The 24,237-nt window shown below is 35.1% G+C and overlaps 1 pseudogene across 1 annotated transcript in view; it reads right to left on the minus strand.

Moving 5' to 3' along the window:
- Window positions 1-24,237, minus strand: part of LOC143240913 (cadherin-23-like) — a 77,567-nt pseudogene that overhangs the window by 29,994 nt on the left and 23,336 nt on the right. Inside the window, exons 7-20 of the transcript XR_013022030.1 lie at window positions 23,949-24,032; window positions 23,508-23,633; window positions 22,891-23,022; window positions 21,679-21,757; window positions 21,054-21,166; window positions 20,338-20,535; window positions 17,380-17,532; window positions 16,913-17,077; window positions 14,326-14,402; window positions 13,804-14,056; window positions 11,985-12,230; window positions 10,589-11,267; window positions 8,264-8,473; window positions 3,414-3,727 (exon numbers count right to left, since the gene is read on the minus strand). The product of XR_013022030.1 is annotated as a cadherin-23-like (transcript). The remainder of the gene's footprint in view (window positions 1-3,413; window positions 3,728-8,263; window positions 8,474-10,588; window positions 11,268-11,984; window positions 12,231-13,803; window positions 14,057-14,325; window positions 14,403-16,912; window positions 17,078-17,379; window positions 17,533-20,337; window positions 20,536-21,053; window positions 21,167-21,678; window positions 21,758-22,890; window positions 23,023-23,507; window positions 23,634-23,948; window positions 24,033-24,237) is intronic.

The following is a 24,237-nucleotide window of genomic DNA, read 5'->3' on the forward strand; positions in this document are numbered from 1 at the left end:
AGGTGAATGGAGCCCCTAATTTCAGCGTTGCAAATCCAAAGACTTACTGCTGTCCCAGCGGGAGATTAATGTTTGTGTGTGGTACCCGGGATGTAATTCTATTAGTTACAGAACCTATGACAACATACAACATCACATTTTACAAAGTCAGGTGGCAGCACCAGATAAAAAATAATGTTGGCTGGGAATAACGAAAACTACGTTATTTTAGCCCCTAAATAGACGATATGGTGTATTTATTAACTGACAAAATTATGTTCTATTGTGTAAATACCAAGTTTTATTATAATTAAATATTGTATCATAGCGATGTTAGTTGTTGTCTAAACGTCAGTTATAAAAGAACAAAATATTTTATCAATATTCGTTTGACTTGATTTCTTTTCGGACACGCTTCATTTTTTTTCTTCTTTTACCCTTAGTATACGCTGGTCTGTTCATGATAAAAATAATAACCTTGTTGATAAAACAAAGATAACACGAATAAATACCTTCAGCTAGTCTAGCCGCGATTACAAACCCGTGCCAAAATTGGCATTAAAACATTACTTTTCGCCATCTTGAATGTTATACTCAGTCACGCATCCATATATAGAGATCAGTAGTTAAATTACACATACAACGCCCTCTTTAAGCAGTGATAAATCCTCACTGTAAACAGATAAGAAACTTAAGCGCTCTCTCTATGTTCCGCCACTACTAGGGCTGCGACGATTACGGACTTTTGTAACCGGTTAATCTTTGCCTCGTAACCGAACCGTAACCGGTTAATCGTGTAATCGTCACAGCCCTAGGAATTTGCGAGTGACGGCCGCACCGAACGTTAACAAAAACTCTAAAGGCTTTCAACAACAACAACGAAAATTCAACCAAACAAAAAGACAAGCAGTTCGTAAAATCGCGATAGGCAAACATATCAATGTCAAGGTCAAATAATGAAATATTTACATGTCGATAATCGTATTGTTTTCTTTCGTTTATTTTTCTCGGAAAAAAAATCTTAGATTAACCGATTAGGAAATCCGTAACCGGTTAAGAGCAGTAACCGAACCGTAACCAGTTAATCGTGTAATCGTCACAGCCCTAGTCACAACTACCATCAAGTTGGACAACCTTGTTTTATATAAGCAACGATAACTATAAAGAAAATGTCTATTAACAAACATAAACCATATCAATTAATAATATGTATAGCTATGACTAAAAACAATAACGTTATAGTAACGAAAAAATGTATCTAGTTATCTGGCATACACACTTGTTGGGCAGGGGCGTATATTTTTTACACCCAATGGGGGGGAGGATGATTTTTGCAACCACTTATGTGAACTGTTCAATTTGCAAATTGGTAATTTCTGATTACGTAAACCTGAAAGCTGTAAACATGCAGTCACAGAGTAATCTTGTTGCCACGATACTTGCATGTATACTTAGGTCTATTGACTGATACTTACGAACTATCGCTTAGATCGAAAAGCTTAGAAGCACGCCTATATTAAAGATGTACATTTCTGCTACTGAAAAAGCCTACATCTAGGCCTAATTATGAAATTCGATTGGCAAGAACACGAGAATCACAAGAACAAACACACAATTTGTAGGCCTGTGATGCAATAAAACAATTCAACAGACCAAACTGTAGGGGGGGATGATTGTATGCACCATATCCCCCACCTAAAATGAAGGGGGATGTATACCCCCGTCTCCCCAGAATCTACGCCCCTGTTGTTGGGGGAAAAGCAGTTAACTAAATTCTCTGGGTATGTGAATAGTAGACTAACGTTAGAAATACAGGAAATCGTTACGATTGGTCGATCATTCAATTTTTGTGGATGGCTACCCTAAGAAAAGTATTGTGAAAAGGTTAATTAATGTAGAACTCTGAGTTATTTTACCTCAACAGATGTCAAAGTCGTCACCACTCGATTAACTATAATAATGAAGTTAATTGTAATAATAACTATAACTAAAGTTAAACTAATAACTCTAGGTAACTGAAACTAAAAACACGAATATTTAACTATAGCTACAATTAAACAACAACACTACGTAAGCTGGATGTGTCCAAACTTCGTTGCGATATTCTAAGGAAACACGAATACTTATTTTCTTTCGTACCATTTGCGTTGGTTAAGTTATCAAGATAACCTTAACATGGCTAGCATACAGGTTATGAGAATATCGGATAATTTCATTCTTTCTTCTATAAATGAGATCGATCTGATTTATTGACGTGTATAATTTGGCATTATGGGAAACCATTATGGACTTAAGACTGAACATAATCATAATAAAAGTCATTTCTTGGTCACAATAACTTTGATAATTGTTTCTCTACTCCAGTCGTGTTATTTATCCATGAAACTGGTGAGAAGTTGATGATATTTCACGTACTACTGTTGATATTTAGTTTTAAAATATATTACTTTTGTTTCAAAGTAAAAGATCTATAATCAGTTTTAATTTTTTAAAATTAATTAATTGAATTAACTGCCAGCCAAGTGTTAAAATGGAATATCGCACTAGCTTATATCATCACACCAAGAGAAGACTGTCTCTTTGTAGTACATATTTAAGAGAAAATCCCATCGATATGTTAGATATTACATTTATGACACTGAAGTTCAAGTTTTAGACTAAAATAGCCAATAAGTTCGATTAAATATTTAAACTTATCTTTCTTTAAGAGCTATAGAAAAGGCGTAGCTTACTTTAATTTCAGACCCGGCATGGCCAGGTGCTTAAGGCATTCGACTCGTAATCTGTAGGTCGCGGGTTCGAATCCCCGTCACATCAAATATGCTCACCCTTTCAGCTGTGGGGACTTTATAATGTGACGATCAATCCCACTATTCGTTAGTAAAAGAGTAGCCCGAGAGTTGGCGGTGGGTGGTGATGACTAGCTGCCTTCCCTCTAGTCTTACACTGGTAAATTAGGGACGGCTAGCGCAGATAGCCCTCGTGTAGCTTTGCGTGAAATTTAAAAACAAACGAAACAAACAAACCTTAAATTTCTGACCGTTCAACTTAAGTGCAATGCAGACTATATTATCTCAGTTAAAGTAATTCTTATACATGTAATACAGTTTAAACAACAATCGCTGACGAAGTATTAAATATGATATTATTTTAATTTCGCAAAAACTTACACGAGGCCTATCTGTACTAGCCGTCCCTAATTTAGCAGTGATAGACTAGAGGGAGATCAGCTAGTCAACACTACCTACCGCCAACTCTTAGGCTGCTTTTTTACCAAAGAAACTTGAAAAATGCCCGGTGACGGGATTAGAACTCACAAATCCAAGTCAAATGCTCTAACCATTAAGTCATGCAAGCCCTAACAGAAAAATAAGTAAAAATTTGCTTGCAGAAATATAACATCAACTGAACAGTTCCGTATCTGTCATACTTACCGTATCCCTGTCTATTCTAAACTTTCCGTCGCCACCTGTAGGATCCCAGGTGTAAGTCACTTTACCATATTCTCCAATATCAGCATCCGTGGCTTGCACGGTTGCCACCAGCTGGCCCACTGCGGCATTTTCAGGAATGATAAACTGAGAGGGACCATCAACAAAAATAGGATTGTTGTCATTGTCGTCCAACACTTGCAGGAACAAAGGGGCCGTTTCAGAGAGCGGCGGAACTCCATTGTCAGTAGCACGAATTGTTAAATTCAACCAAGAAAACTGTTCTCTGTCGATCTTTTGGCTGACGAAAATCTCACCTTTGAGGAAACATTATAGATAACTGTAACTAAACCATTCGAATACTGACGTTTATTTATTTTTACTAAGATATTCAACTGGTACAAGCTTTCACCAAAAGGTAAAACTACATAAGAAAAAAATGAACCCACGTTGTTTTAACATTGTTAATACATAAATATCTGCTAAATTTATATTTAAAAGGTCTAAAAAATAATGAATACTCTGTGTCAACTTACTGTACTTAATACATACTCTTAGTTAAATAACACGACACCAGTTGTCTGCTTCGTTACTTTGATGTACACTGCTGGCCAATATCTTAAGGCCAATGAACATAAAGAAAAAATATGCATTTTGCGTTGTAGACTTAACCACTTATTTGAGTGGAGCTTCGAAAAATGAAAATAAAAAAGGGAAAATAAAAATAAAAAATATTTTTAGCATTTAATAGGGAAAATGTAAACACTGTGAAATTAACCTAAATATTAGCTGGTCAAAAGTTTAAGACCACACTGAAACGAAGCGTTAATCGGTAAATACATAATGAAATTTAGTCATTTGTGTTGAAGCATTAGCGTTGTCAACATCTCCCACTGACATCTCCTGTGTTACATTGGGTAAAAACATAGCAAAGGATAAAAGTTGACAGAGTTTGAACGTGGCAGAATTGTCAAGCTGCAAAAGCAAGGTCTCTCTCAACGTGCCATCGCTGGTGAGATTGGGCGTAGTAAAACTGCTGTTGCAAATTTCTTAAAAGTCCCTGAGGGATACGGAACGAGAATTTCAACTGGTTAGCCCAAGAAAATTTCGCCGGCGTTGAGCAGGAGAATTCAACGAGTTGTCCGGCAAGACACCAGCCGATCGTCGAACCAGATTAATGCCCTTACGGACGCAGAATGCAGTTCAAGAACAATAAGACGGTATCTACGAGAAAAAGGCTTTAAAAACCGTAAATGTCTTCAAAGGCCACGCCTCCTTTTACACCACAAAACAGCTCGGTTAAACTTTGCTGAGAAGCACCAAACATGAGACGTAAAAAAGTAGACGAAGGTTTTGTTCTCTAATGAGAAAAAAATTAACCTGGATGGTCCAGATGGCTTCCAACGTTACTGGCACGATAAGGATATCCCACCGGAAACAATTTCTACACGACACAGTGGAGGAGGTTCCATCATAACCTGGAATGCTTTCTTCTTCCATGGAATAATGGAGCTTCAGGTTATACAGGGGCGTCAAACAGCAGCTGGCTACATTGGCATGTTGGAGAGAGCATTCTTATTGACTGAAGGCCCTTGCTTGAGTGGAAATGACTGGATCTTTCAGCAGGACAATGCTGCAATCCACAATGCCCGCAGGACAAAGGACCTTTTAATGGCGAATAACGTGATTCTTTTAGACCATTCAGCGTGTTCGCCCAAACTGAACCCCATTGCAAAGGTTTGGGGGTGGATGGCAAGAAAGTCTATAGAAATGGACGTCAATTCCAAACAGTGTATGATCTTCATGAAGCCATCTTCACCACTGGGAATAACATTCCAGCCAGCCTTCTGCAAACGCTTATATCGACCATGCAATGACGGCCATGCAACTCACTACTGAGACCTCTTGTTGGGCATTTCCTATCCTGTTTAGGACTTCTTTCTGATATGGTCTTAAACTTTTGACCAGCTAGTATTTAGGCTAATTTCATAGTGTTCACATTTTCCCTATCAAATGCTAAATTTTTTTTTTATTTTCCCTTTTCTTATTTTCATCTTTTGAAACTCTACTGATATAAGTGGTTGAGTCTAACAACGTAAAATGCATATTTTTCCTTTATGTGCATTGGCCTTAAGATTTTGGCCAGCAGTGTATTTATGTTAATTGCAAAATGTATATTTCAAACACACGAAACACCAGCAACAAAACTAATGAAGTTTTTGTCCTATATCTTGAGTGCATAATGTAATATAATTATATATAGAACATAGAAACAAAACACGAACATTTTATAGGAAGAAGAAAATAAGCAAATCATGTATATAAAGTCACATAGATAAACCCACCTTTTTTTGGATGTACCCAGAGAAAACCACCGTCTGAGCAAGCATGGCACAAAAAAAAACATATGTATTAACACTGATTTACTGTGTTTTCCTGGAAGTCCAAAGGCAGTCTTATGAATTAAGAACAGTAGTACTAAAATTGCAAATCAATTACGTCTCTCACATTAACGTTATTATATTTAGAACACCGAAATTTTAGGTGGGAATTTTAAGACATATGTAACACGAGAAAAACATTTAACCCTATGTTATCACAGTTGCATACTTTATACTTCCTTTATTTATAGGTCCCGGTATGGCCAGGTGGTTAAAGCACTCGAGTCGTAATCAGAGGGTCGAGGGTTCGAATCCCCGTCGCACCAAACATGCTCGCCCTTTCAGTTGTGGGGGCGTTATAATTGGGGCAACCAATCCCACTATTCGTTGGTAAAAGAGTAGCCCAAGAGTTGACGATGGGTGGTGATGACTAGCTGTCTTCCCTCTAGTCTTACACTGTTAAATTAGGGACGGCTAGCGTAGATAGCCCTCGAGTAGCTTTGTGCGAAATACAAACAAACCAAACCTTTATTTATTCTCCCGGGCATCACTTGGGTATACTTTAATAAGTTTTTCACTTGGAATCCAGTAATATATTGTAAATAAAATACACAATGACTCAATCAAGTATGAAATTTTTAATATTTCATATCTCTCCATTTTTTCTGACTTCAGGCCTTCCAGTGGCATAGCAGCATGTCTACAAACTTACAACACTAGAAACCGGATTTCGATGGCCAAGCGCGCTAAGGCGTGCGACTCGTAATCTGAGGGTTGTGGGTTCGCATCCCCGTTGCGCCAAACATGCTCGCCCTTTCAGCCGTGGGGGTGTATAATGTGACGGTCAATCCCACTATTCGTTGGTAAAATAGTAGCCCAAGAGTTGGCGGTGGGTGGTGAAGACTTTCCTCTAGTCTTACACTGCTAAATTAGGGACGGCTAGCACAGATAGCCCTCGAGTAGCTTCGTGCGAAATTCCAAAACAAACAAACAAACAATAATAAAATATAAGAAACATAACAATCAGTGAAAGGGTGATTTAATAAAAATATAACATCCCGAAGAAGAGTAAATAATAAGAGCAGAAGATACAGAAGAAAGGTATTTAAGTAAAGGTACTTGTATTAGTTGGATTTTGACATATTTTGATTTATACAGAAATAAAGTAAAGACAGATTAAACCAATACAATTAAAGTCAAAAATAGAATTTAGACGTTCCTGAACCAGTGAATGTACAACAGTAATTCCATTGCTTACTTTAAATGTCCGAATACCAATTAAGAAGGTAGAACGACTATTACCTCATGCAATTAGATCACTTTAAAGATTGAATTGAATTGAGCTCTAAGTTCCCATGAATAAAGAAGAGAATGACTGATTAAATAATAATACTAAATTGTTATGAAATTGAGTTCCGTCATTTTTTAGGGTAACGACAACAGTTCTCAAACTAAATTGCTTTCTTTCACTATTCTCAAACATTTTCGATTTGTTCGTTTTATACATAAACTAGCAGATACCCACAAAACATTCTGAGGTCAAATTAGTATGTTTATTGCAAGAGTACTTCTTTAAATATAGTTGTACAATAATACAAAATAATTTTTATCTGTTACCGAAATCTATGTCATAGGCCTAAAATTAGTTAGCCTTTATTATAAAGTAAGGCCTATATTCAATAGATACATTAACACTGTAAATTGTGTACGCTTTTTGCTTTAGTTAGATCTAAATTTTTAAAGTACTTAAATACTATCAATAAATGAAGATATAATGTGTATTCTACAACCTAACGTTAGACCTTTTTAAACACTTAATAAGCTTTTAATATGCTGTTGTACAAAATGTCTACTAAAGCACATCTTCATCCGTTGAAATAAAGTGCGAGTGCATTTTTAACGGCAGACAAAAACCGGGTATTATTATAACAAATACATATACGTATAATAACTGTTTACTTATATACCGTATTTTACGCCTCGTAAGACGCTACATCGTGAAAGACGCACCCTAATTTTGGACTCAGCAACCACCACCTTGATGTAACCGTGACTTTTTTTCAACCTTATGAGTAAATACAGTCAAATACATCATATTATTCACAGTATATCGACAATATTAGTTAAATTGATTGTTTTATGCTATTGAAAATCCTTATAATTGGTAAGTAATGAGATTAAGATCTGTACGAAAGGCCGTTTTAAGTAGATCCTAAGCTAACCTCTCGCCTTAACTCATCACTTTTGTCTCGGAAGATGCATGGGGATTTTTCAGGTATTTTTGAAGAAACAAAAGTGCGTCTTACAAGGCGTAAAATACGATACTCATTAAATGTTTAAAATATTACAGTCTAAATCACACATTTAAAACACTTATATTAATAATGTTCATTATATATTAGGAAACTAAATAAAGTTCATCAATTCAATATTAACAACATCTGAAAAAACAACTATTCTATTAAACGTTACCTGTTTTGTTGTTTATAGAAATTAGGCCTGAAATTTCCGGGCTGCCCTCTAGCGAGTAACTAATTGTTCTATTCTTGTCAGCATCTGTGGCAACAACTGTCGCAACAGGTGAACCGATCTTGGCGTTTTCTGTAACGGCTTGTTTGTAGAACGGCTTGGTGAACACTGGCTTGTTGTCGTTAACGTCTTTGATTACCACAGTTAGCGTTGCTGTAAAACCAAATATAGAATATTATAATAACAGAACATTTCATCTAATAACACTTTATAAAGAGATGGCAATGATTTCTGGCAAATTTAGTGTCCTCAAGTGGCACAACAGTAAATTTGTAGGCTTATAACTAAAAAAAACAAAAAAAAAACAGAGTTTCGATAACCATAGTGGTAGTGACAGTCATACAGGGTGTGTATTGTACAGGGGTTCACGACCTCTGACCCAAATAACTTTAAAAGTGTTGCTAGAGAATGGCAGACTGAGAAAACTGAAGTTTCTAGACTGTGATGTCAACAATTAAGTATGGTCGTTGCTGCTGGTAGACAGAATTTTGTTTTGATTACTTGTTTTTGAAATTCGCGCAAAGCTACACGAGGGCTATCTGCGCTAGGCTAGCCGTCCTTAATTTTGCACTGTAAGACTAGAGGGAAGGCAGTTAATCATCACCGCCCACCGCCAACTCTTGGTCTACTCTTTTACCAACGAATAGTGGAATTGATGGTAACATTATAACGTCCTCACGGCTGAAAGGGCAAGCATGTTTGGTTGGAAAGGGATTCGAACCCTCGACCCTCGGATTACGAGTCGAGTGCCTTAACCATCTAGCCATGCCTGGCCTAGTTTGACAGAACAGAAATAGCCCATTGTGTAACTTTGTGCTTAACTACGAACAAACAATCTACAGTATACCATTTAGGTTTTACACAAGTTTTCTAAACAATCTGTAGAAATTTCATTGGGTGGTAGTTTTCTTAAACGAAATATTTTATTTATTTCGGTTTTTTGTCTCTTAACAGATTACTGTTATATTAGTACGCGGGGTATAAAATCTGAGGCAAATAAATAAAGGTTTCGTATTAGCGCGAGAATAAGATTTGTTTTATGTTAGAAATCTAGACAATGGGCTACTGTGCTATGCCCACCGCGAGTATCAAAACCTCTATTTTTTTTAAATATAATCCAATAAACTTAACCTATGAACCACCGGAGAGTGTAGAAAGAAACAGTTAAGATAACGGGTAAGAAGTAAATAAGTTAAAAAAAAAAAAAAGAAATAAAATGTAACTATTTTCATTTAGTGTTAGAAACAAGAAAGAGAACTAAAAAACTGTTTATATTAGTAAAGATGTGAAAGAGCTAACGTTAAAGAAACAATTATTGTGTATTAGTACAATAAGTGAGATTAAACTCTAAAGCAAATTAAATTGTTCTACAGGCCCGGCATGGCCAAGCGTGCGACTCGTAATCTGAGGGTCGCGTGTTCGCATCCCCGTCGCACCAAACATGCTCGCCCTTTCAGCCGTGGTGCGTTATAATTGACGGTCAATCCCACTATTCGTTGGTAAAAGAGTAGCCCAAGAGTTGGCGGTGGGTGGTGATGACTAGCTGCCTTCCCTCTAGTCTTACACTGCTAAATTAGGGACGGCTAGCACAAATAGCCCTCGAGTAACTTTGCGCGAAATTCAAAACACAAACAAACAAATTGTTTTACATCAGTGTAAGGAGTGAGAAAGCCAAGAAAAAGAAAGATTGTTTTTATTATACGAAGATATGTCGGGAAAAGACGACCATTCATAAAATAACGTACTTCGCATGACAGCTTCTCACTGTACTGTTTGAAAATTTTGTTTGTTTTGAATTTCACGCAAAGTGACCGAGAGCTATTTCATCTAGCCGTCCCTAATTTAGAAGCGATACATTAGAAGGAAGGCAGGTAGTCAACATCATCCATCACCAACTCTTGTATGACCGAATAGTGAGTGGGACTTTGACTGCCACTCTTATGTCGCGCATACAGCCTTAATCTGCAGAACGTTTTTTTCAGCAACCTGACGCAAATAATTTATCCTTCATGACAGACTGAACATACTAACCATTGGGTCACGCCCGGCCAGCATTCTCGTAAAATTAGATCTGGCAAATTAACTTCTAGCACTTAAATGAGGTCAGGAAAAAAACTAGAGCCACATGAAACAGACTGTAAATATGAAAAAAATGTAGTTTCAAACCAAACCATCCAGATATGACGTCATATTGTTGGTATAAGTTCTGTAACAGCACTTTTATTTTAGGTGCGATATTAGTGACACTTAATAATAATGTTTTCTAACCTGTAGCTGTTTGCCCAGGGGTCGCTGCTGCTAAGTCCTCCACTCTCACCAGTAACTTAACAGTCTCCACTTTTTCCCTGTCTAATTTTTTCGCCACCGTCACTGACCCGTCGACGCTGTTGATATCAAATATTCCTGTGATATCATTCTCTGAAGATGTGACCAACGCCCCTTCTTCGCTCGTTGCTTCACTGTGAGAATAGTCGAAAGAGTATCTCAATACTGGCCGATCGTCTAGGTCACTCGCCGCGATTGTGGTCACGAGATACCCAACAGGTGCGTCTTCCAGAATCTTAAGCGTTTCGGGCACGGTCAATGTAGGCGCCTTGTTGTTGACATCAGTGATGCTGATGTTGACCAGCACAACTGCCTGTCGCTGATCCTCTCCTATGCCACCATCAAGAGCTACTGCTTGTAGGGTGTAAGAGGTGGTCTTTGGACTAGTCCTGTCCGGGTCTAAGTTGGCACCTTGGGCCACAGAGATGACTCCAGTGTTGGCATCAATCACAAACTTGTCCTGAGCGCCTGATTGAATTCGGTATACCACTCGGCTGTTAGATGGGGAATGATCCCCGTCGAAGGCCAAAACCTGGATAACTGGAGTGTTTTCTGTCGTGTCTTCTGGGATGGATTTTGTGTAAAAAGAACGTTGAAAAACTGGTGAAAAGTCATTCTTGTCCTGAAAAAATAAAACGATATTATAGTCACCGAAAATTCTCTTAAGATTCGAATAAAATTCTAAAAAATCATGAGTGATAGCAATGAAGAATATATAATAATTACAATTCACCACAACCACTTCTATATTACAGATGTTCGTAACGAGGAAAAAAAAAAATACAATTCACCACAACCACTTCTATATTACAGATGTTCGTAATGAGAAAACAAAAATACAATTCACCACAACCACTTCTATATTACAGATGTTCGTAATGAGAAAACAAAATTACAATTCACCACAACTACTTCTATATTACAGATGTTCGTAATGACGAAAAAAAGACAGTATTTGCCTGCAACTCTCAATAAATTGTTTGTTTTAGAGCAAAGGGTCACATTAGGCTCGCTGCCGCGTCCACCGTAAGTATCGAATTCTGGATTGCAGCTTTGTAAGTCGGTAAATTTACCGCTGTTCAACCGGGAGGACTCAAAGCTGTAAGCTAAATTTAATTCACAAAAACAAATGGTAACCACAAAAGTTAGCACTATTGTCTGTAGCGCTTGAAAGCACTAAAACTTACCGCACAGAATTTAATAGACGCTAAACCAGAGTCACCCTCCACCATCCGCAGCTCTAAGAACCGAAGAGTGGAACTTAAGAATAACATCTAACAATGTGTCGCACAGACTACAACTTTCAGCTTTTAACAGAACCACACAGATAAGAACGCACCTGAACGTATATAACAACAGTAACATCACTGTGTAGCGACGGTGAACCTAAATCGTACGCTTGAACAGTAAGAGTGAAGGTTCGAATATCCCCTTTTTCTTGTGCGATTTGCTCAAAGTCGAGAGGTGTTCGAGGTTTAATTTCACCGCTGACAGAATCGATAGAAAAGTTGTTTTGTTTGTCACCGCGGATAATTTCATATCGTACCTCACTGTTCTTAGTTCCATTCAAATCATCGTCTCGAGCCTTTAGAAAAGAAAAAAAATGTTCGGTTAGTTTAAAGTTATATGTGCAGACAAGAACACGAAACACGTGTAAACAGGGCAAGGATTATATGGAAATAAAATGCACACTTACCTGGGTGTGTTTGTGTTTTTACAGCAAAGCCACATTAGACTATATGGTATGTCAACCGCGGAAAATCGAACCCCCGGATTTTAACGTGGTAAGTTCATAACCTTACCACTGCACCATCAGAGGACTCAATATATTGTTTTTTGTTTGAGAGCTATGCCACACTGGGCTTTCCGGTGTGTCAATCGCGGGGAATCGAACATCGGATTCTAATGTTGTAAGTCCATAACCTTACCACTGTCCTACAGGTGGACTCACACTAATATAATACGTGCGTTTCCTAAAATAACACTCACATATTTTTTGAAAGAGGGATACTATTAAGTAAATAAATAAGTTAAAACCCGGTAGCTTTTAGTAAGTAAAATTAGATTAAGTGAAAGAACACATGCACTTCTATTGACTAAAGACATACCCCAAATTACATACATATTGTATTTAGTGTACTTTTAACTCTTTCCAATTGTTTTGTTGATGATTATACAGATTCATCTAGGTGAGTTATTTATTAACTACAACTGTTTGTTTTTTTGTGGTTATAAAAAAGTAACCAGGGCTATTTGTTGCGGTCCCTAATTATGAGCTACTGGCCAGATGTAAGGCAGCTAGCTAGTCAACAACACTTTACCATTCATTTTCAACGCTAAAGGATTGTTCCTCTTATAACGCAAGCACAGTTCTGGATTGGGATCGTCAGCTTCGACATACACAGCTTTACCAAAGAGCCAATCCAAGCTTTTGTTGCTTACAGTCTCTCCGGCATGGCCAGGTGGTTAGGGCACTCGACTCGTACTCCGACGATCGCGGGTTCGAATCCCCGTCACACCAAACATGCTCGCCCCTTTCAGATGTAGGGGCGTTATAATGTTATGGTCAATCCCACTATTCGTTGGTAAAAGAGTAGCTCAAGAGTTGGCAGTGGGTGGTGATGACTAGCTGCCTTTCCCTCTTACACTGCTAAATAAGGAACGGCTTGCGCAGATAGCCCTCCTGTAGCTTTGCGCGAAATTCATAACAAACAAGCTGATTGTAGATGCCTTCCAACCTTTCGGTTTTATCGTTTTAAACAATAGTTAATAAATCGGTTGTGCCCGAGACAAGCAGTAAACTAGAAAATATGAAACCTTTCAACTAAAATATCATATACAGGTGGTGATAAGAAAGAGAACTCACACAAAACAAGCTTGTCTAACAAGTCTTATAAACTACTTTTAGAGACATTTCTTATTTTCCACCCGGCTGAGCTGATGCCAACTGATAACAATCGAAACTGCAGTTCTCAGCTGATTATGTTGGTACCTAAACTGAGCTAAATATTTCCATATTTCGTTACATAGCGTATATACTAGTTAGAAAACAGGATCCTCTATGTGACTCCTATCGATTAAGGAAAGAGAAAAACTCTGTACTCTCAGAAATTGTAAAAATTAAATAATTAAACAACACAAAACTAAAAATCAGACACCTGTACGACAAGCGGACTGAGGAAGTTGGCCTCGTTTTCGTTGATTCGAGCTTCGTAGCGTGGCAACAAGAAACGAGGAACATTATCGTTCACATCTTCAAGTAGTATTTGCAGCTGTACCGAATTGCGGTTTCCTTGGCCATTATTATCTCGTGCCTCCACTGTGACGTAATATTGTGATGTAGTTTCGCGGTCGAATCCATGATTTGACGTTTTGACGGTTATTACTCCTGTGACAGGATCTAGGTTTAACCTTCAAAACAAACACAATAATTAAAACGAAGTATTCCTTCCTACACAATGATGAGTAAATAAATCTGTTATTACGATGAAATAGAATTTTATCTTTTTTTTTCATTTTCAAATTTAATTATTTATATATTTCATTACATTTATATTATATCTATATATAAAACATATGCTCATTTTCTTGTGTCAGAAACTACGTAAGAAGTTCAAAATTATAGTCGTAACAAAGCATTTATTTATGATTTAACTTATGTTTGTATAAGACAACCTTACTTGTCAGCTATTTGTCCTCTAATTTCAGTAAATCTGATTCCAGCAGTTCCAAAATCACCAGAGTCTCGGTCTTCCGCCTAGTCGAAGATTTATTGTTGGTAATTACAAACATAACGAAACTTAAGGAAATTGGATAAGAACACAAAGAAAATTTTGATAAAAGTATAAATCTATAGAACAAATTAAAACGTGGAGAGAAAATCCAAATGGAAATTAACGGAACAGTAATTAGAATTGGAAGAAAAAAGTGAAATAGCAATCGTAAACAAACGCAAAATTAAAACGGATAAACTGAAAATATGAAGTAATTAGAGAAGGCAGAGGGAGTTTCGTTGTTTTTCTGTAAACCGCAAAGTTGCAAAATGGACTACCCGTTCGATACCCATCACAGGAATCAAACACCAAATTTTTAGCATTATAATGTCCAAAAATATCTTTAACGGTAAGAATTATCAATTCACAGTTCAAACCAATATAGCTACCAGGATTTTTAAGTACTGTAGCTGACGATGAAAGTCGTATTATGGTATTTGTGTCTCAATATTTTCACTCGAATAACGAGTCCCACAAAATACACTTTGGATATGATACTTAAATTTATACTTGCTGTTAATACAATAAAATGGCAAACGTTTCATTATTAAAACGTATATTAATGTTAAGTGGAATTTCCGGTATGCTTCTGTTCAGAAATTATAAATTACTACTATGTTAACTCCAAATAATGGAGAACATTTTACTGGTAGCCATATTGAAAAACGACAAGACAGTTGATCTCTAAACAATAATTATAGGAATCCATGCATATGGCTTCTTTTACTTAATGTATAAAAGAATCATTATCTGACGCAACAATGGTAATAATAAATGTATAACGTCAGTACGTCCTAATTCTCAATTGATTGTATTGTAAATAACTAATTATTCATTTTTCATAATTAAGGGTTTTTTATATTACTTAAAAATTACCAATTCTTAATTGTCAACTTTTAAGAATTATTAAAATACAAATTGTTTAATACCAACAACTTAGAGCACTTGTGACGTTATTAAGGATCGGGTTAGTGGCAAATATTGTAGGGTTTGTTTTGTTTTTTTTGTTTTTTTTTGTTTTGAATTTCATGCAAAGCTACATGAGGGCTATCTTCGCTAGCCATTCCTAATTTTGCAGTGTAAGGCTAGAGGAAAGGCAACTAGTCATCACCACTCACCGCAAACTCTCGGACTACTCTTTTACCAATGAATAGGGGAGTTGACCTTAACTATATAACGCCCCCACGGCTGAAAGGGCGAATATATTTCATGTGAAGGGGATTCCAACCCGCGACTGTCAGTTTACGAGACATGTGCACTAACCACCTGGCCATGTCGATTACTACTAAACTTCAAATGATATTTATGAAGTACATTCTCCATTAACTTGTATGTTATTAATTCAATTTGTGCTTTTCCTACATATACTATAATTAGACCATGAGAAAGTTATTATATTTTGGTTAAACCTGTGGGCTGATAAGCAATTGAATAAGACACTTTATTTAATGTTAGGTAATCTTATTTCAGTTTTGAAATTTGAAACAATTCTGTAATTTAATTAATTCAACATAGTTTTCGTCTTTCTATTGTTGTTTTTTTTTTTTAATCAAAGTAACTTAGGGTTTTGGTTTTTGGCCCATTTTAGCAGTTCCCCAGAAAAAGCTTCCCCACCCACCCCAAGGAAAGCCACAGATTCCACTTTGGAAAAAAAACAGTCATAGACGATAAATAGTATTGAGCCTCTAGTTGAGCTCGGCATGACGATGTGATTATGTCACTCGAGGGGGCGCAAGTTCAAATCCCTATCACACCCTAGTCTTACACTGCTATATTAGGGACAGCTAGCGCAGATAGCCCTCGTGTAGCTTTGCGCGAAATTCAAAACAAACCGAACCAATTACAATTTGACCAATACAGACATAATACATAAAATACTAATAAAGTAATTACATTTTTTTTTATTTTGTGGCCTACAAAGTTTAATGAAAAGCAAGAACTCAGCACCTAAAAAGTAAAATAATAGGTTTATATGAAAAATAACTAAAATCACTGTTGTCATGGTGACACAGTTTAAAGAATATGTGTTTTAATGAAACACCTAGTTTGTACATGTATATATAAATTATATATATATATATATATATTTTTAGTCTGTGTTTCCTTCCGTTCAGGAAGCCAAGAACAATTGCACACATTGTTTCCCCTTAATATGACATTGACGCTATCTACTATATTTTAATTTAGCTTCAGCTGAACTTAAAAACCGCTAATAATTGTAATTTTGCTTTTAATAAATTAAAACATTTTAGGGCACTTGTTTTTTTTTTTTTAATTTAGTAAAGAATATATCCCATTTTCCATTTTTGTGGAAGGTTGAAATTACTTAGAGTCGTGTGTATATGTTAATTGCATATTATAAACAACACTATTACGCTTTATTAAAAAAATATTTTTTTCTTTTTCGTATGCAAATTCTGATACATCCTGGTTGCATTTTGCTTCTACAGTTGTGAGTATAAAATGATACGGGAGAATAAACAAACGTACATACCTTGATGACAGCAACAGTAGTACCTTTCTGAGCATTTTCTGGAATAGAACTTTGATATAGATCTCTCGAGAATTCTGGGAAGTTGTCATTCATGTCCCGGATGTAGATGGTGACGTCAGCACTACTGGATTTCGGTGACACAAAAACAGTTTCTCTAGCTATTACCTATATATTTATAGAACAAAGATAAAGTTTTCTAAATTTCACAAATACTGTTTGTTCATAAATATTTTATGGATGTAGCTCCGAATATAAAGGGTTTCAGACGTTAAGCTTTGTTAGCTAACTCACAAGTTTATCATACGTCCGGTAAATAATAATTTTAAATAAGAACGTTCGAAAGAAAAGTTTAATTAGCTATACTCATTACCAGATTGGTTTTTGGTTTGGATCTTGCTCTAATCAGATGTTAAACTTAATTGTTAATGGAATATGCACGATTTCCAATAACTAACATCATGACTTACCTTAAAATTCATGACTTTTACTCTTTCATAGTCCAAAGCAGTCGACTGCTTAACTCGTATTAAAAACGATACTTCATTTACGCCCTCTGATGGTGTAACATCAAATACGTCATTATCATCTTCCAGAAATAACTGGAAAGTTCCATTGGTTCCCTAAATAAGTACATAAAAAAACACGTTCACTGAAACCTACATGTTCTTGTTCCTTATATGATCGGCATTAAACATGTACATATCAGAGATTTACCTGTTTTAAGCCATTGATTATTAACGTTTTGTTTGGCAAGTTCGTCGAAACATGCTTTCAAATAGATCCTCTTGGCGTAGCTACTGTTGGACTACAAAGGGCCCGGCGTGGCCAAGCGTGTTAAGGCGTGCGACTCGTAATCTGAGGGTCGCGGGTTCGCATCCCCGTCGCGCCAAACATGCTCGCCCTTTCAGCCGTGGGGACGTTATGATGGTACGGTCAATCCCACTATTCGTTGGTAAAAGAGGTGCCCAAGAGTTGGCGGTGGGTGGTGCTGACTAGCTGCCTTCCCTCTAATCTTACACTGTTAAATTAGAGACGGCTAGCACAGATAGCCTTCGAGTAGCTTTGTGCGAAAATCAAACAAACAAAACTACAAAGGAAAGTTCTGTAGCCACGGGAGACCTTTGGCGACCCAGTTTTGGGGTTTCGACCCAAAGTTTAAAACCACCGTGTTAAAAATAAGTGAATGCACTTAAGTTTTATTTATTAAAAATGTATGCTTAATTAAGTACAGATCAAATATAGACTTGTTAAATGAGTAACATATTTATAAAAAAAATATGTACTTCATTTTGTAGAAGTCAATGATATATCTGGTAAGTCAGTAACACTTGTTTTATTTATTTCAAAAATATGTGCTTCATTGTGTAGAGGTTAAATATACACCTGTTAAGTCACTACACTTATTTTAGTTATTTAGAAAAATATATACTTAATTAAGTAGAGATCAAAGATATACCTGTTGAGCCAGTACATCTGTTTTATTTATTTTAAAATATGTGCTTCATTGTGTAGAGGTTAAAGATGTACTTGTTAAGTCAGTACAGTTTATTTTATTTGTACAAAAATATGTAGTTAATTATACAGAAGTCAAATGTATATTTGATATGTCAATATAGTTCATTTTATTTATAAAAAAACAACAACGTATACTCAGTTAAGTAGAGGTTATATATATTTGTTAAGTCAATACACTTCCTTTTATTCATAACAAAATATCCTCAGTTGTGTATTTGTTTGTTTGTTTTTGAATTTCGCGCAAAGCTACTCGAGGGCTATTTGTGCTAGCCGTCCCTAATTTAGCAGTGTAAGACTAGAAGAAAGGCAGCTAGTCATCACCACCCACCGCCAACTCTTGGGCTACTCTTTTACCAACGAATAGTGGGATTGAACGTCACATTATAACGCCCCCACGGCTGGGAGGGCGAACATGTTTGGTGCGACGGGGATTCGAACCCGCGACCCTCAGATTACGAGTTGAACGCCTTAACCCACCTGGTCATGCTGAGCCCCTCAGTTGTGTAAGTCAGTGCACATTATTTTATTGCATGTTTTAAATCTTTTAATTCATTCATTCGTTTGAACAAATCAAGTCAATGTAAAATTCAACCGTATAAAATCAATAAAGTTCTTTTAGCAGTTAAAAATAATCATTTTTATTCAGTATATGTCAAAGAATGTCTGAATATTTCATTTTCACTTGAATTAGTGTAATATAATAAATCCAAGCTAATTGCTCAAACCAGTTAAAATGAGCCTAACGTAATGTCAGCCTATACAGTTCTAGTATTAATCAACAGAATTTAAACCAGCTAAAATGTGCCTAACGTAATTTCAGCTTATACAGTTCTAGTACTAATCAACAGAATTTAAACCAGCTAAAATGAGCCTAACGTAATATCAGCCTATACAGTTCTAGTACTAATCAACAGAATTTAAACCAGCTAAAATGAGCCTAACGTAATATCAGCCTATACAGTTCTAGTACTAATCAACAGAATTTAAAGCAATATCATTTCACTGAAAAATATTTAATATCTAATCCTACGTAATCTAAAAATAACACATGTTGGTGTATATTATTACACATTACTTAAATGAATTATTTCGCTTTAGATAGCACATCGAATATAGTTTAAAACACCATGATATATGAAATTTAAAATTCAGTCGAATTTAACAGAATTTTATTTCAGAATCTGCTATAATTCGAACTTGTGAATTTTAAAGCTAACAGATTCAACACGAATCAAAACAGAGTAACTAATCTTAAGACAATTTGAAAATTTATTTTAATGCCAAGTAATACAATGAACCCAGTCTTATATGAATAACTACAGTTTAACATAATTTTAAAAAGTTTAGTGTGGTTTAAACCAAAATAACTTAAACTACCGGAAATGAACGTCAATTAATAGAGTTTAAACCCATCTAAATGATTCGAATTAATTTTATCTAACCTGAGTAAGTACATATTAAACTAATGTAATGTAAGATAACTTTATATTTTAAATGAATATCACTGAATTAAATTTATAACAAATTAAAATAATATTATTTAAATTAATATACTGTTAACTATAACAACAGAAAACAAACTTAATGGGATACTTATAGGTTAAAATAACTTGAATAAATGTATTGATTGATGTTAAATAAACAAATTAAACGGGGAAGGGGGCAACTACATAGTTCACAGTGGTACTTGTAGAGATGAAATTGGAGGAATTATTTTCAAAAGGAGCTCAGGTGGAAAGGACGACGTTGCAAAAGAAACGTCGTTCTTTCTACCAGCACTACATTTGTTAATCAGTCTTCCAGATTCTTCTCTAAGATAATAACCAGGTAGATGTCGCCCATTTTGTCTTTGTTTGTTGTGAAAAAAGTATAATCCACAAAAAGAATGTATTATTATTATTCGATCTAACCTGATCGTGATCAAACACTTCTGGGACGCTGTTTCCTATAAAACTAACTGGAACACTGGCCTGTGCATTTTCGTTGACTTCGGCAATGTAACTTCTACTGCGAAACGTTGGAGTTTCATCATTGACATCAGTAAGGATAATGGTAACTTCGGTTATCACGCTTGGTGGAGGGTAAACGAAAGGATCGTCCTCAATCGCCTAGAAAATTGCTTACATTTTTATATGCTTATTCAGAGTGCTATTCCTTATTCAGATATGTGTAAGAATTTAAGTTGAATAGCGGTCTGGTTATTAACCTGGTAATTATATGCGTGGCAACCACTTGACTACAACGTTCCTACCAACGACTGAGTAGTTCATGTTCCAGTGCTAATTTATTTCAGGAACAAACTGTACGTTAGTTATTCCATTCACGATGAACGTAGTATGTCAAGTGAGCACGTGAGTTCGTTCTAAAGTAATATATAAAATTCGTAAATAGGGAAACCTTGCTTTACCAGATATTTCTGTGGGCCGTATCTACCTATAATCAGATGCACGCAGTCCACAGAACTCTTCAATTAAGTATTATGTAAAATGTCCAACTGAATGAAGTAACTCACAATAGTTCTGTTATTCTTTTAATTATTGCTGTCTTAATTCTTTTAGTAACATATGCGAAGATAGGTTTTAACTTTATTGTACGATTGAGAATAGTTAATAATACAAAAGCTTACCTCGATCTCTAAGATGAATGCTCCGTTTTTGTTATCGACACTTTCTCTGTCCAATGGTTCTTTAACGATTACCACCCCAGTATTACGGTCCATAAGAAAGAGACCATTCCCACCTAAAACAGATATTTTTTGATAATTATTTTATGTTTACGTTTAGCGAAAGACGCAACATTGTACGTATGTCCGTAACGAGACATTGTTTGATTATATGATGTGTAGTAATTAAACTAAAGATAGTTTCTTATGTTCACTGAAACCATTGACTTTGTGCAAGAATTGTATGTTATGCAATTGACTAAGGTAAGTAAATCAGATTTATTTTCTGTGATTTTTCCTTTATTTTTAATTATTATTTGTTCAGAACTATCTTCGTGAGAAATAATAAACTGAATGAAATTAAAAGGACGAAAAAAGAACTTCCAAATTACGTCAAATAATTTCGTTTCGAACTTCTGTAATACAGTATCTCATAAAATAATTCACATAATCGTTAAGGTAGATATTACATTTATTTTATTTAATTCTATCTTTATAAATAGCGACAAAAGAATTCCTTCTGGAACAGAAATAGAACGCATTAAAGACATCCAGTACAATCATTGATATGGTCAAAGGATGTGCCTACCTTTGTTGATCCTGTATTTGACATCATTGTTAATACCTCTGTCTCCATCCACAGCTTTTACAGTGAGCACTGAAGAACCCTTCACAACAATATGATATATTAAAACAGATAGAAATCTTCCATTAAACAACAATATGATATATTAAAACAGATAGAAATCTTCCATTAAACAACAATATAATATACTAAACAGGTTGTTGAAACCTACCATTAAACAACAATATGATATACTAAAACAGATTGTTGAAATCTCCCATTAAACAACAATATGATATACTAAAACAAGTTGTTGAAATCTCCCATTAAACAACAATATGATATACTAAAACAGGTTGTTGAAATCTCCCATTAAACAACAATATGATATACTAAAACAGGTTGTTGAAATCTCCCATTAAACAACAATATAATATACTAAAACAGGTTGTTGAAATCTCCCATTAAACAACAATATAATATACTAAAACAGGTTGTTGAAATCTCCCATTAAACAACAATATAATATACTAAAACAGGTTGTTGAAATCTCCCATTAAACAACAATATGATATACTAAAACAGGTTGTTGAAATCTCCCATTAAACAACAATATGATATACTAAAACAGGTTGTTGAAATCTCCCATTAAACAACAATATGATATACTAAAACAGGTTGTTGAAATCTCCCATTAAACAACAATATGATATACTAAAACAGGTTGTTGAAATCTCCCATTAAACAACACTATTCACACATCCCCTCATCAACAATACCATACATTAAGTTTGTTTTTGAAAAATTCCTTTGACAAACCTTTAATAATTATAAGTGTTATTGAGAATATTTCTCTTCATTAATTAATTCAATGTTACCACAAAAACTGAAAACAATGCTACAAATCTAAATAATCAATATAAATTAGAACGCAAGAAAAGTGTATTTAATTAGCTATATCAATTACCTTGTTGATTTTTAATTTCTAAGTACATAGCTTACCCTAAATGTAAGATAATATTAATGTGATATACCATTACAACAAGCAAGCAAAAGGTTGTTAAAATATGCTATTAATTAACCTTCTGTCATTATTACAGGACAATATTTAACTATACTGATAAAATCCGTTTAGACTTTAGGAAAACGATCATGAAATATCCTTTCAGAATACAATATAAACGTTACGAGATATCATATTTATTGCACTAGAAATACTGAGGTTCATATTTATACCAGTGGAAGATCTTCTGGGATGCGAGTGATTGGAGGGACAACTGTAAAAACAGGGGGCTGGTCTTCCACGTCTTCAACTTTTACCAGTATGGCGGCTGTTGCTGTGTTCCGTCTGCCTGAATTAGCTCGATCCTCAAAGTAAAACATTATATCGTTGACTTCATTGTTAAACACATCACACAGTACACTCTCAAAAGAGTGGTTAAAATGCTAAAATAAACGTAAATACCTGTCGGAAAGTGAGATAACTAAAAATTAAACGTACCTTACTTCTCACTTTTCTTAAAAGGCTTAGATATATATTAAATATATTCTATCTTAAATTGTTTATATTCAACCTAAATATATCTATTGTGATGTTTAAATACATTTTCCATCTCATATCATCCTACGGTACTTTAATATAACTTTATATCTTAAATTACTATACTCTGTATACATTGTTACACAAGGTTTACATAATTATTAAATCTCACATTATGCAACGTTGTTTATTTATATCTAAGTATTTAATATTGGTGTGATAATTAATATGTTTAAAGTTTTCATAAAGAAATCAATGTATATCTATATATAAATGGGGGTAAAAGGCAATGGTTCAGAGCTGATGAACTTACGATGGCTAAAACTCTCAACTCATATAATGATTTTCTCTCGTAATCCAACTTCCCTACAAGACTGATAATACCTTGACCGTTGGAGGTTTGAATGGCAAATGTGTCAGAGACGTCACTGTCTGTATTCTATGGGGGAAAAAAGTAAACACGATGGTTATAGCAGCTAATGAAGCTTGTTGGATAGAAGATGATTTGGGGTAAGTTTCTTTCACTGTTATTATCATGAAAAAATTATGGAGAGCCACTGAGTTTTTGTGGTATTAGGTATTAAAATACAATTTCTACAAGTCAGTAACTGGGACTTAAAAGTGCATAGGAATACATTATTTAAATAATAAATAAAAATAGCTTTGTAGAGAAAGCTACGTGATAATCAATGATAAGTGAAAGATGTATACACAGGTTACAAATATTTTACTTTTACTAGGTGGCAGCATATACCTGTAACCGATATATGACTTGTCCAAAAGGACCTTGGTCTCTGTCTGTAGCTTCAACGGTTTCTATGACTCCTGGGGCTGCATCCTGATGATAAAGAGGAGAGATTTAAAGTTAACGGAACGATAGTATCCATTTAGATACACATCAGTTTGTATAATTATCAAAAACATTTTCATTACAGAATCATTTAGTGTACTTCTCAACAGTCAGTATGTTATGTACTTGCAAAGAAAAAATAAAAAGTTTGCCTTACATTTATTTCGGAAAACAACAACAACAGATTTTTAAT

This window comes from Tachypleus tridentatus, chromosome 13, assembly GCF_004210375.1.
Source record: "Tachypleus tridentatus isolate NWPU-2018 chromosome 13, ASM421037v1, whole genome shotgun sequence".
In the NCBI taxonomy this organism is placed as follows: Eukaryota; Metazoa; Arthropoda; class Merostomata; order Xiphosura; family Limulidae; genus Tachypleus; species Tachypleus tridentatus.